We start from the raw sequence: 13,190 nt of genomic DNA, 5'->3' as shown, positions 1-13,190 counted from the left end.
TTTTCTTATAAGCATTGTTTTGCTGACCCACTCAATTTTGTTTTGCGCCCCTCCAGGTTTAAGATAACAGAGCTTTGGGTGGCCACGAGGAAATCCAACGGTGTTCTGACAGAATTTATAAAAGTAGGACTCACCCTCGGGTGTTTCATCTTAGTAATTGTATTCTTTAAAGCTTCCGAACTGTGTAAATGGTTACGTCACTCTCACGTGACGGCCAGCATGCCCTCCTTCGGGACGAGGTGTGTCAGTATATCTCTAGTACAAATGTCTACTTTGAAACTTTTGGATATCCAATTTAACCCTTCAATATGCAAGCAGGTAATTTGCCATGTATTTAGATCATGTGAAAAGATAATTTGTATATATATTAGTAATAGCTAAATCCCCTAAAGAGAAAGCTTGACAAAAATTGTAATTAAATGTAAAACGTCAATAAAAAAAATTAATAAAGTATTAATTAATTTTACATAGCTTTGAATGTTCATGTCTTCATTGCTTGAAAACGTATTTGTCAACGCTGTAAGCTCCTTGCTGAATTAGCTATTTTTTTCGTTTCCTAAATTTGTAAAACAAAGTGTAAAAAAAAACGTTTTATGGCAGTTAATAAATAATATGTAATAATTAGTTCACATGGATGGAAAAATGGAGTCATATGTAGGATGAAAGGGTAAAAACTAAATTTGAAAATAACAAATAAAAAACAATTTGTAATCCATCATCATGCGTCATTATCTATTTTATGCTAAACGTAAAATATAAAGTCTATTACCATAAGTGAAGCTAGTGTATTTGGTATGGGTGTTCTAAACCCTAAAGAATTGAGAAACTGAGATTAAGAGTAATTCGGATGAAAGAATTGAGAATTAATAGGAATTGGATCCTATCTTTTCTTCTAGTTTATTACTATTTGGTGTGTATATAATGAAAAAGTTATCTTGTTGCCAAGTTTGAATTTCACTAATGATAGGTTTAATGAACTTTAGACAATTGTTCCATTACAGCATGCAAATATTCTAATGGAAAAAAATCAGATTATAATTGTACAATGATTAATATCAGTGCTATCAACACTATTAATACCTGTACGGTTAGGATGTTGTATGATAGTTTAGCACCATATCAATTTTTTCTGCAATAAGAAGACAATAGTACTGAGAATAGTATCAAGGAGTTTAGATAATGGTTACACAGCTAACCAGAAAAAAACTATAATCATCAGTGATAAACAATTGGCTGACAAAAGAAAAAACACAAAAAAAATTGCTTGGTGATTACTGTTATAAAAAACAGAATCCAAGTTCAATAAACAATAATACAAAATTAAGAAAGTTAAAGAAGCAAGATATAAGAAAAAAAAATTAGAAAAAAACATGTTGAACAGGATTTTCAAAGTAATAAGGTAACTACATTCTTACCTTTTATAATAGAGTTGCACAATTATGCATCAATGCACCATGCAACCACGGAAGCAAAATTTACTTTGCAGATAAGTTTTCAGCAGAAGTATCACTTTTGACTTGTCTTATGCACGCTGAGTGGAAACTGCAAAAATGAAGAATAGTTGGGTTTAACATGTATAAGTTAAAATTAAAACTAACTTTTCAGATAAAAAGGTAACATACACAGTAATGGAAAAAAAAAACTACAATGCATAGATAACGTTGATAAAAGACATTCTATTTTTGTAATAATGCACTATCCAGTTATAAAACTATAATGTAAAAGTAGCTCTAGATTATAACTTAAGCAAAGAAATATGTGAAAATAATGATTCCATATACAATTTAAAGCCATAGTATTGACAGCAACCAGACAATTATCAAACAAAAGGAAGAAATATAATCTTTCACACAATTTTACAAAAGCAAAAAGCACTTACAAACACACTCAATTGCTAGTAACCTTGACAACTGAAAGCTACTTCAGCAGCTAAAATTACTGTAGGAACCGAGATGCAGCAGAGATTTTTTCAAATTGAAATTAATCTGCAAACGACTGCAAACACAAAAATAATTCATTTTCAAATAAAGATAAAACAAACTTAAAATATTTCCAGGGTACTTTCAAAAACAGGAGAATAAAAACGAAGCTTTTATCAACATGACTCTCAATTTTATACAGATTAGCATAATTCAATTTAAGCACAAAACTGAAAGTCTAATGATGACAGAATACAGTGTAAATGTTACTAAAATAACTTGTCATACAGGATAAGCAAGACTTTTAAACTACAATATTAATCGAGCAAATTTATATATCATTATAAATGTTATCAAAATCAGCTAGAATACAAAGCAGTAAAGATTTATATCCGAGGATAATATTTTAGACATTAAACTATAAAACTACTTAGCCGCTCCTGATAAGAATACAAAAAGTTTCTTTTAACCACCATTTTAAAAAACAGAACAACCAATATATACATAATCACAAAGCTTGATCAAATAAAAAAGATGTAACCACAGTGGAGCAAACAAATATAACCTTTTGAATATGGTTTTTTTTTCTTTTTTCACATCATTCCCTGCAAAAAAAAAAAGCAAAAAACTGCGAGAGTGTCAAATGGATTATAACAACACTGTGTGAACGGATGTCCACGTGAAGCTGCGGATGCCAGCCTGATGTTACGAATGCCTGTGTGATTGAGAATAACTTGCACTAAATTCTATATAAAAAAGGGACATATTAACATATTTAAGCTAAGTATTAAGATGCAAACATTCTTAAGATAAGAAATCATATAATTAAGCAGAAAATTGATAATGTATTCAATAAAAGTACAAAAGGAAAAGGGGTTATAGAAAATTACACTTTAAATATTTCCAATTAGTGATTAATCACTTTGATTATTGGCAATCTACAAACAATGACCGATTAACGTCAAATGAAATTGACATAAAATTCAAAGATTTAAGAATTTAATTAAAAATTATACCTATACTATCCGGACCTTATTGTATATAAATAAAAATTTAAATAATAAAAAAATTCAAGGTTCCATGATGGATAGTTTTAAAAATCAGAAGCTGAGATGATGATACCTCCAGCATTTCTCAAACTCTCAACATCCTGAAACAATAAAGCAAATCAACAATGCAACAAACATAAATCACATAAAGAAAATAACATACTGTAAAAAAGATGCAAATTTTTTCCCAAAGTTGAGCAGAAAACACACACCTTAAACTTCTCAATCTATTCTTTAGGAGTGCATTAAGGACCCAACTGCATTTTACTGCTTTCTTCTTCAATCTTCCTCTCACTTGTACACTCATCTGCTTTCCAATCCTCACCATTCCTTCACTATCAGTATAAATAAAAATTGAAAAAGATATAACACTCTTAAATCAAACCCCAAAATAATTGGGTAAAAGCATTTTAGATTAAAACCCAAACCTAAACAGCTAAAAGGACCAGCACATAAAATTAATAAATAAATTAAAAGAACAGTAAACATATATTAGTCCCAAGAAAAAGATATCTATTGGACGTAATGTATGTTTCCCACCTTAATCATTTTTATATTGTTATTGTTATCTTGTAAGTACTGTTATCATGTTGGCTAGCACCCAGCGTAGTGATGTAGTGGCGTACAACTTTTCCTTTCTTTATTGTACCAATAGCTCTCTTGCACCCTCATGTTGAGCTCTTCTCTGCATATATACCTCTTGTAAGTAATCTTAATCAGTCAGTTATCATGAATATACAACTTATATTAATTTTCTACAATATCCAACACACAAACATAACAGAAGAAGAAACTTTTACTTAAGCAGCGCAAAAGGATATCCTCTGCATTTCATTCCAAAATCCATCACTCTTATGTCTTTGCCTGCACAGTTTTTGCTCCAACATAGCCTGCCATGATGATAGCACTATCAATAATTAAGACATAAAGAAAGGCTATCCTAGCTAGCCATTATCGTTGGAGTAAACCAATAGCATCGTAAGTAAAGTAGCAGACCAAGTTTTTTTTTAATTGATGTGTTAACATGTTTAAGTAGCAAAAAGATTACAACACATTGGATGTGTTAACACATCCATAAGCTGATGATTCCCTCTCCGGTTTATCACATCATTCTTAATATATTCAACAATGTAGCAACAATGAACTCACATAGACTACGTTTTTTAACTCTCTCTCTCTCTCTCTCTTTCTGATCATCCACATGTGTTTCTGAGAAATGTTTAGCCATTTAACTAAAACACAAAAAAAAAAAAAAAAAAAAATCCTCACCCACATCAAAAAACCGAAACATGCAGAGCAAAACCCAAAAATTAAGGATGACCATCCCATCCCTCTTTTTTTTTTTTTAAGTTTTAGGGAAGGATCGATGCACAGACAATCGATGTACAGGAAAACCTAACCTAAAAGACCAAAATTTCCCAAGATGAAAAATGCAATTAGATGGAACAACCAAACACAAATATCAGAAAAAATGCATAAAACATTCCAAATAAAAAACCCACACACCTTAATCGAAAAGGGTTTCCAAGATTGCACAGAGAAACCCTAAAATTGATAGAGCAGTATTTCTTGAAAGAAAAAATGCAATCAGATTAAACAACGATGCTAAAAACACGAAAAAATTAGGAAAGAACTGATAAAAAAACGCAAAGATTTTAATTTTACACCAATCGATCTACAATTTTTCTTCCTAATCAAAGAAAAGAGAAAAAGAATAAAATAGACAAACCACCTGAAACACCGCAATCAGCCAGAAAAACCACCTTTTCAGACGGCAGACGATGAACACAAACAGAGAAGCAAGGAAACACGAAGATCGAACAGGGAGAAAAGCAGAAAAACAGAGAGCAGGCGAAAGGAAAAAGCAACGGAAGAAAATGAGAGAAGGTTCGAGCACCTTTCCGTATGTAGGCTCATTGTACAGACGCGTGGATGCAATGGGCAAAAGCGGCATTTCGGTGCCCCAAAAACCAAAGAGAGGAACAACCGGAGGAAAAAGCCAGGGACAAAATCGTCCCACCACTGGTCATCCACAGTACCACCCTGATTGGGTTTTAGTATATAAAGATATCCTCCAAAATATTAAAAAAAAAAAAAAAAACATCCACCACAGACCGATGCCGTGGTGAATTTTCAAAAGGCTGTGTGGTTGTTTGAAGTAACCACAACGAGTATATCGCGTGGTGGTTTTGATATTTCATAACGGGATTAAAAACCGTTGTAAATTATTTACTTTTAACAACGGCCCAGAATTTGACCGTGGTGAATTAATGTTATCTACCACGAGCTACATTTAACCGTGGTAATTGAATAGTTTCTACCACAAGCTGTTGATGCCCGTGATGGAATTGACGTGGTAAATATGCTGTTATGTACTAGTGGAGATTGAAAAAAGATATTCAGTTGTTGTTGGCCTAAGTTTGGACAAATTTTAATTTTGATACACACATGCACACTTCTATATACTAACAACAACAACAACAAAGCCTTTTCCCACTAAGTGGGGTCGGCTATATGAATCCTAGAACGCCATTGCGCTCGGTTTTGTGTCATGTCCTCCGTTAGATCCAAGTACTCTAAGTCTTTTCTTAGAGTCTCTTCCAAAGTTGTCCTAGGTCTTCCTCTACCCCTTCGGCCCTGAACCTCTGTCCCGTAGTCACATCTTCGAACCGGAGCGTCAGTCGGCCTTCTTTGCACATGTTCAAAATCACCGGAGCCGATTTTCTCTCATATTTCCTACAATTTTGGCTACTCCTACTTTACCTCGGATATCCTCATTCCCAATCTTATCCTTTCTCGTGTGCCCACACATCCCACGAAGCATCCTTATCTCCGCTACACCCATTTTGTGTACGTGTTGATGCTTCACCACCCAACATTCTGTGCCATACAACATCGCTAGCCTTATTGCCGTCCTATAAAATTTTCCCTTGAGCTTCGGTGGCCTACGACGGTCACACAACACGCCGGATGCACTCTTTCCATCCAGCTCGTATTCTATGGTTGAGATCTCCATCTAATTCTCCGTTCTCTTGCAAGATAGATCCTAGGTAGCGAAAACGATTGCTTTTTGTGATCTTCGCTAGATTGCTCCGGTCATTAGTGTGGATAAGTATATAAATGGATAGAGATAGGAAAGCAAACACAAGATGTACGTGGTTCACCCAGATTGGCTACGTCCACGGAATAGAAGAGTTCTCATTAATTGTGAAGGGTTTACACAAGTACATAGGTTCAAGCTCTCATTTAGTGAGTACAAGTGAATGATTTAGTACAAATGACATTAGGAAATATTGTGGGAGAATGATCTCGTAGTCACGAAACTTCTAAGTATCGGAGTGTGGTGTCGTCTTGACTTGCCTTATCTGTCTCATAGGTAGATGTGGCATCTTCTCTGGAAGTACTCTTCCTCCATCCAGGGGTGGTATCTTTAACTGGTGGAGATGCACAAGGTAATGTATCAATTTCACTTGAAGCTTACTTGTAGTTTCAGGCTTGGTCAAGCGCGATACAAACCATGTAGTAGGAGTCCCCCAAGTCGCCGAGCTAGGGGGTCTGCTGAAAGAGGTGACAGACAAGGTAAGCAATCAGAGCTCCGACTGATTGTTCACCTTCTCCCCATCTTGCAGCAGCATGAAGGATAAAGAGAAGAAAAATGAGAAGAGATGATATGAGATACTTTTGCTTTTGAAGAAGTAACTTTCCACAGGCTTATTCTTGAACTGAGCTGGAGGGTTTTCTGGTTTCCTCCAGAGTATAAGGCCGACTGAAGAATTTGAGGGTCAAAACAAGTCCATCAAATCTAGAGTACGTTCCACCCTGCTGATATGGGATACTTTTGCTTTTGACAGAGTAATGAATGTATCGGCACGTGTGCTGTTACGCTTGTCTCCACATGCTTCCTTGTATCCTTCGCACTTGCCCTATCTGTTCCTCAAGCAGATGCGGAATCTTCCCTGGAAACATAAGATGTTGAAGATGAGTACTCGAGAGCAATGCCAGGTAAGTAATCAGGTAAGGGGTTCCAGGCAGTCAGTTCCTGGCTGGAAGCTTGATTCCAAGTGCTGACTGATTGCTCTCTTTCTCCTTGTCTTGCAGGTAAAAACAAGGCCAAAAGAAAAGACAGGGAAAAAACATGATATGGGATACTCTTGCTTTTAACCCTGATGATATGAGATATTCTTGCTCTAGTATAGCTTGTTTGCAGAGGTATTATCGGGGGGAAAGAAAGCTGAATATTTCGAAAGGCTTCGTTGGGAGTGCCCTCTCAGATATGATGAAGGGTTGAGCATTTTTGCAGGTCTGCCTGTCCGTTGGGGATGGAGGTCGACATATATAGGAGTCTCCCTAACAACAAGTAGTAATGCTATTCCTTTACCCTGCTTGGTCATAGCACAGTAGTGGGAGCTGCCAGTTTCACATGTTTTAACTCTGTCAGAGCACTTTGAAAAAGTGGTCTGTGGTATCTGGCTCTCGAGATTCGGAGAACGATGCCTCTTCGATTTTTGAGAAAGCAATCATGCTGGGGGTATGACTCTCGAGATTCGGAGAGCAGTGTCTCTTCGATTTTTGAGGAAGTAATCATGTTGGGAGTCTGGCTCTCGAGATTCGGAGGGCGGTGCCTCTTCGATTTTGGAGCAAGCAATCTTGTTGGGAGTGTTGTCTCGAATGTGAGTAAAGGTTGGGCATGTTTGCTAGTCTACCTTGCCACGAAGCACAAAGGTTGACACACAGGGACTTTCCAATTATCCAGCAATGGTACTGTTCCTTTACCCTCTCTTCGATTTTGAGAAAGTAGTCATGTTGGGAGTCTGGCTCTCGAGATTCGGAGGACGGTGCCTCTTCGATTTTGGAGCAAGCAATCTTATTGGGAGTGTTTTCTCGAATGTGAGTAAAGGTTGGGCATGTTTGCTAGTCTACCTTGCCACGAAGCACAGATGTTGACACACAGGGACTTTCCAATTATCCAGCAGTGGTACTGTTCCTTTACAGTTGTGGGTAATAATATGGTAGCTAGACCTTCAAAATTTATGTGTCTAAACTTTTGTTAGTGCTGTTTCTTTGCTATTCTTTTACCTTTCTTGGTCAGAGCGATGTAGTGGGAGCTGCAAGCTTCACGTGCTCAACTTTGGCAGAGAACTTTGGCAAAGTTATTTGTGGTACCCATGAGCTATTGTTGCGTGTGGGAAGTGGGTGATTGAACAGTAAGATTCATGTGCTTTCTACTTCACCAGAAGTCTTCGACAGAATGCCCATAATTTCTGCAAAGCTGAGTGTGCGTGTGACAGGTGCTGACAAGGCTAGAAAAGTAGGTGCCTCTTCGATTTCTGAGATCGGCCCTCGTGGTCTCTGAGCAGCCCAGCTTTTGAGAAAGCGAGCGCCTCTTCGATTGATTCGGAGAACGATGCCTCATCGATTTTTGAGAAAGCAATCATGCTGGGGGTCTGGCTCTCGAGATTCGGGGAGCAGTGTCTCTTCGATTTTTGAGAAAGTAATCATGTTGGGAGTCTGGCTCTCGAGATTCGGAGGGCGGTGCCTCTTCGATTTTGGAGTAAGCAATCTTGTTGGGAGTGTTTTCTCGAATGTGAGTAAAGGTTGGGCATGTTTGCTAGTCTACCTTGCCACGAAGCACAGAGGTTGACACACAGGGACTTTCCAATTATCCAGCAATGGTACTGTTCCTTTACCCTCTCTTCGATTTTTAAGAAAGTAGTCATGTTGGGAGTCTGGCTCTCGAGATTCGGAGGACGGTGCCTCTTCGATTTTGGAGCAAGCAATCTTATTGGGAGTGTTTTCTCGAATGTGAGTAAAGGTTGGGCATGTTTGCTAGTCTACCTTGCCACGAAGCACAGAGGTTGACACACAGGGACTTTCCAATTATCCAGCAGTGGTACTGTTCCTTTACCCTTGTGGGTAATAATATGGTAGCTAGACCTTCAAAATTTATGGGTCTAAACTTTGTTAGTGCTGTTTCTTTGCTATTCTTTTACCCTTCTTGGTCAGAGCGATGTAGTGGGAGCTGCAAGCTTCACGTGCTCAACTTTGGCAGAGAACTTTGGCAAAGTTATCTGTGGTACCCATGAGCTATTGTTGCGTGTGGGAAGTGGGTGATTGAACAGTAAGATTCATGTGTTTTCTACTTCCCCAGAAGTCTTTGACAGAATGCCCATAATTTTCGCAAAACTGAGTGTGCGTGTGACAGGTGCTGACAAGGCTGGAAAAGGCTTGAAAAGTAGGTGCCTCTTCGATTTCTGAGATCGGCCCTCGTGGTCTCTGGGGAGCCCAGCTTTTGAGAAAGCGAGCGCCTCTTCGATTTTTGAGATCGGCCTTCGTGGTCTTTGAGCAGCCCAACTTTTGAGAAAGCAAACGCCTCTTCGATTTCTGAGATCAACCCTCGTGATCTCTAAGCAGCCCAGCTTTTGAGAAAGCAAACGCCTCTTCGATTTCTGAGCAGGCGCCTCTTCGATTTCTGAAGCTTCGTCGAGTGCAGATTTTTATAGGGGCTGGCATTAAGTTCCAAAGCACACTTGAATCTCCACCAGTAGAAACTTCATTCTTGCACTTCTAAGATCTTGATTTGTCTGACCTCTTCTCTCTTCAACACCTTTGAAAATGTCTGGCCCCTCCGACCGTCGTTTTGACTTGAACCTTGTTGAAGAGGCAGCCCCGCCTTCTCCAGACAACATATGGCGCCCATCCTTCGTCTCCCCTACTGGTCCTCTTACCGTTGGGGATTCCGTGATGAAGAATGATATGACCGCTGCGGTGGTGGCCAGGAACCTTCTCACTCCCAAAGATAACAGACTACTTTCCAAACGGTCTGATGAGTTAGCTGTTAAGGATTCGCTGGCTCTCAGTGTTCAGTGTGCAGGTTCTGTGTCTAATATGGCCCAACGCCTATTTGCTCGAACCCGCCAAGTTGAATCATTGGCGGCTGAAGTGATGAGTCTCAAACAGGAGATTAGAGGGCTCAAGCATGAGAATAAACAGTTGCACCGGCTCGCACATGACTATGCTACAAACATGAAGAGGAAGCTTGACCAGATGAAGGAAACTGATGGTCAGGTTTTACTTGATCATCAGAGATTTGTGGGTTTGTTCCAAAGGCATTTATTGCCTTCGTCTTCTGGGGCTGTACCGCGTAATGAAGCTCCAAATGATCAACCTCTGATGCCTCCTCCTTCTAGGGTTCTGTCCAGTACTGAGGCTCCAAATGATCCCCCTCCGGTGCCTTCTCTTTCTGGGGCTCTACCGACTGCTGAGACTTCTCCAAAGCAACCTTTGTGAAGGCTCCCTCTTGTGTGCTTATTTTGACTCATGTATATGTACATATTTGTAGCTTATCGGGGATATCAATAAATAAGCTTTCCTTCATTTCAACGTATTGTGTTAAATACACCAAAGCCTTCTTCGCTAAGTTCTTTGAATTTTCTTTTGTTAAAGCTTGTATGTTGAAGCTTTCTGAGTGGAGCATGTAGGTTGGGGTAGTGTTCCCTTAATTTCCCGAGTGAGGAAAACTTCTCAGTTGGAGACTTGGAAAATCCAAGTCACTGAGTGGGATCGGCTATATGAATCTTAGAACGCCATTGTGCTCGATCCTGTGTCATGTCCTTCGTTAGATCTAAGTACTCTAGGTCTTTTCTTAGAGTCTCTTCCAAAGTTTTCCTAGGTCTTCCTCTACCCCTTCGGCCCTGAACCTCTGTCCCATAGTCGCATCTTCTAATCGGAACGTCAGTAGGCCTTCTTTGCACATGTCCAAACCACCGTAACCGATTTTCTCTCATCTTTCCTTCAATTTCGGCTACTCCTACTTTACCCCGGATATCCTCATTCCTAATCTTATCCTTTCTCGTGTGCCCACACATCCAACGAAGCATCCTCATCTCCGCTACACCCATTTTGTGTACGTGTTGATGTTTCACCGCCCAACATTCTGTGCCATACAGCATCGCCGGCCTTATTGCCGTCCTATAAAATTTTCCCTTGAGCTTTAGTGGCATACGGCGGTCACACAACACGCCGGATGCACTCTTCCACTTCATCCATCCAGCTTGTATTCTATGGTTGAGATCTCCATCTAATTCTCCGTTCTTTTGCAAGATAGATCCTAGGTAACGAAAACGGTCGCTCTTTGGTATTTCTTGATCTCCGATCCTCACCCCTAACTCGTTTTGGCCTCCATTTGCACTGAACTTGCACTCCATATATTCTGTCTTTGATCGGCTTAGGCGAAGACCTTTAGATTCCAACACTTCTCTCCAAAGGTTAAGCTTTGCATTTACCCCTTCCTGAGTTTCATCTATCAACACTATATCGTCTGCGAAAAGCATACACCAAGGAATATCATCTTGAATATGTCGTGTTAACTCATCCATTACCAACGCAAAAAGGTAAGGACTTAAGGATGAGCCTTGATGTAATCCTACAGTTATGGGAAAGCTTTCGGTTTGTCCTTCATGAGTTCTTACGGCAGTCTTTGCTCCTTCATACATATCCTTTATAGCTTGGATATATGCTACTCGTACTCCTTTCTTCTCTAAAATCCTCCAAAGAATGTCTCTTGGGACCCTATCATACGCTTTTTCCAAATCTATAAAGACCATGTGTAAATCCTTTTTCCCATCTCTATATCTTTCCATCAATCTTCGTAAGAGATAGATTGCCTCCATGGTTGAGCGCCCTGGCATGAACCCGAATTGGTTGTCCGAAACCCGTGTCTCTTGCCTCAATCTATGCTCAATGACTCTCTCCCAGAGCTTCATTGTATGACTCATTAGCTTAATACCCCTATAGTTCATGCAATTTTGTACGTCGCCCTTATTCTTGTAGATAGGCACCAAAGTGCTCATTCGCCACTCATTTGGCATCTTCTTCGTTTTCAAAATCCTATTGAAAAGGTCAGTGAGCCATGTTATACCTGTCTCTCCCAAAAGTTTCCACACTTCGATTGGTATATCGTCTGGGCCTATTGCTTTTTTATGCTTCATCTTCTTCAAAGCTACAACCACTTCTTCCTTCCGGATTCGACGATAAAAAGAGTAGTTTCTACACTCTTCTGAGTTACTCAACTCCCCTAAAGAAGCACTCATTTCATGTCCTTCATTGAAAAGATTATGAAAATAACCTCTCCATCTGTCTTTAACCGCGTTCTCTGTAGCAAGAACCTTTCCATCCTCATCCTTGATGCACCTCACTTGGTTTAGGTCCCTTGTCTTCTTTTCCCTTGCTCTAGATAGTTTATAGATATCCAACTCTCCTTCTTTGGTATCTAGTCGTTTATACATATCGTCGTAAGCCGCTAACTTAGCTTCTCTGACAACTTTCTTCGCCTCTTGCTTCGCTTTTCTATACCTTTCACCATTTTCATCAGTCCTCTCCTTGTATAAGGCTTTACAACATTCCTTCTTAGCCTTCACCTTTGTTTGTACCTCCTCATTCCACCACCAAGATTCCTTTTGGTGTGGGGCAAAGCCCTTGGACTCTCCTAATACCTCTTTTGCTACTTTTCGGATACAACTAGCCATGGAATCCCACATTTGGCTAGCTTCCCCCTCTCTATCCCACACACATTGGGTGATTACCTTCTCTTTGAAAATGGCTTGTTTTTCTTCTTTTAGATTCCACCATCTAGTCCTTGGGCACTTCCAAGTCTTGTTCTTTTGTCTTACTCTTTTGATATGTACATCCATTTGCAATACAATGAGCGTATTTCGATCCACCATTTGGAATATTTTTACTCGAACAAGTAGATTAGAAACCGAATGCGATGAAATTGGAAACCCAAGGTAAATGGATCTCATAATCAATTTGGTGGTTTCCAGTGCATATTGCTTTGCTTAAATGGTCAGAAAATCATTTCATTATACTATCTATATTTAGTTATAATACTTTCACTTGCATACGATGCAATGAAACAGAATCTTAGTTGAACTAGAAACGATTCTAATTATCCAAACATCAGGTTGGGTGCCACTTTAAATGTAGGAAAATTAAAAAAAAAGGATCTTCAGTTGCTGTTTTTGGATTTGACTATGTTGGCTTCACTGTAAGTTGGAACACACTTTAATTTCGAATTTTCGATACATACGTGCACACATTTATATACTAACAATGTACATCTTACATTTGCGATTCAGTATTTGAAACCTTTTCAGTCGAACAAGATTAGAGTCCAAATATGAAGATTTGGAGACCCAAAGTAATCGGATCTCATGATCGAATT

General features: G+C 39.0%; 1 long non-coding RNA gene across 1 annotated transcript; it reads right to left on the bottom strand.

The window, feature by feature from the left end:
• Positions 1-346: 346 nt before the first annotated feature.
• Positions 347-4,857, bottom strand: LOC114820059 (uncharacterized). The gene is made up of 10 exons (XR_011574009.1): positions 4,701-4,857; positions 3,769-3,858; positions 3,509-3,653; positions 3,181-3,303; positions 3,042-3,069; positions 2,485-2,524; positions 1,880-1,995; positions 1,416-1,542; positions 1,081-1,129; positions 347-556 (listed from the first exon to the last, which is right to left on the bottom strand). It is a non-coding gene; the product is annotated as an uncharacterized lncRNA (long non-coding RNA).
• Between the last annotated feature and the right edge of the window lie 8,333 nt (positions 4,858-13,190).

The sequence above is a fragment of the Malus domestica genome, chromosome 12, assembly GCF_042453785.1.
Source record: "Malus domestica chromosome 12, GDT2T_hap1".
Classification (NCBI taxonomy): Eukaryota; Viridiplantae; Streptophyta; class Magnoliopsida; order Rosales; family Rosaceae; genus Malus; species Malus domestica.
Note: the sequence above shows the minus strand (reverse complement) of the source record. Positions and strands in the feature narration are given on the sequence as shown.